The sequence below is a fragment of the Mandrillus leucophaeus genome, unplaced genomic scaffold (assembly GCF_000951045.1).
Source record: "Mandrillus leucophaeus isolate KB7577 unplaced genomic scaffold, Mleu.le_1.0 Scaffold121, whole genome shotgun sequence".
Classification (NCBI taxonomy): Eukaryota; Metazoa; Chordata; class Mammalia; order Primates; family Cercopithecidae; genus Mandrillus; species Mandrillus leucophaeus.
The window spans coordinates 4130761-4131715 of NW_012100432.1; positions in this window are offsets into that span (position 1 = coordinate 4130761).

Sequence of the window (955 nt, forward strand, 5' to 3'; positions counted from 1 at the left end):
GAGCAATGCCTCCTCCAGGCCCCAGAGAGCTCTCCCCTGAAAAGTCGAGGCTTGAAAGAAGATAGCCTGCCATTGGCTGAGAACTGGAATGATTACAATCCCCAATGCTGGAGGTGGAACCTGTGGGAGGTGATTGGATCATGAGGGCGGGTTTCTCATGAATGGTTTAGTACCATCCCCCACTTGGTACAGTATAGTGAGTGAGTTCTCACAAGATCTGGTTGTTTAAAACTGTGTGGCACCTCCCCCATTTCTCTCTTCCTCCTGCGGTGGCCATGTAAGATGTGCGTGCTTCCCCTTCACATTCTGCCATGATTGTACATTTCCTGAGGCCACCCCAAAAGCAGAAGCCAGTATTCTTCCTGTAAAGCCTGAGGAATCATGAGCCAATTAAACCTCTTTTCTTTATAAATTGCCCAGTCTCAGGTATTTCTTTATAGTAGTGCAAGAACAGACTAATACACCCACTCCTAGCTTTGGAGTTAGATTAGACTTCTCAGGTTCAAATCTCGAGTCTGCCACTTTCAAGCTCTGTAAATTTCAGCAACTCACTCAATCCCTCTCAGCCACACTTTCCTATTTCTTGAATGTAGTTTCCATGAGGGGATGGGTCTTGGTCTTTTCCTGCTGTTGCTATATTCCCAGTGACAAGACAGTGTCTGAAGTATGGTAGGGGCTTCATAAGTATTTTCTGATGAAATAAATGAGGGTATTTTTGAAGGCTGATGGAAATGGTGGGTAGTATCTGGCACAAAGCAATCACTCAATAGTATCTGAGTGATTATCTGGCACAAAGTCAGATCTGGCCCAAAGCAATCAGTCAATAAATGCTAGCTATAAATATACAAAATATATGTATTTAGTATAGTATCTGGCACAAAGCAATCACTCAATAAATGCTAGCTATAAATATATAAAATATACATATGAAGATGTAATTTTATTTTATTTCTTA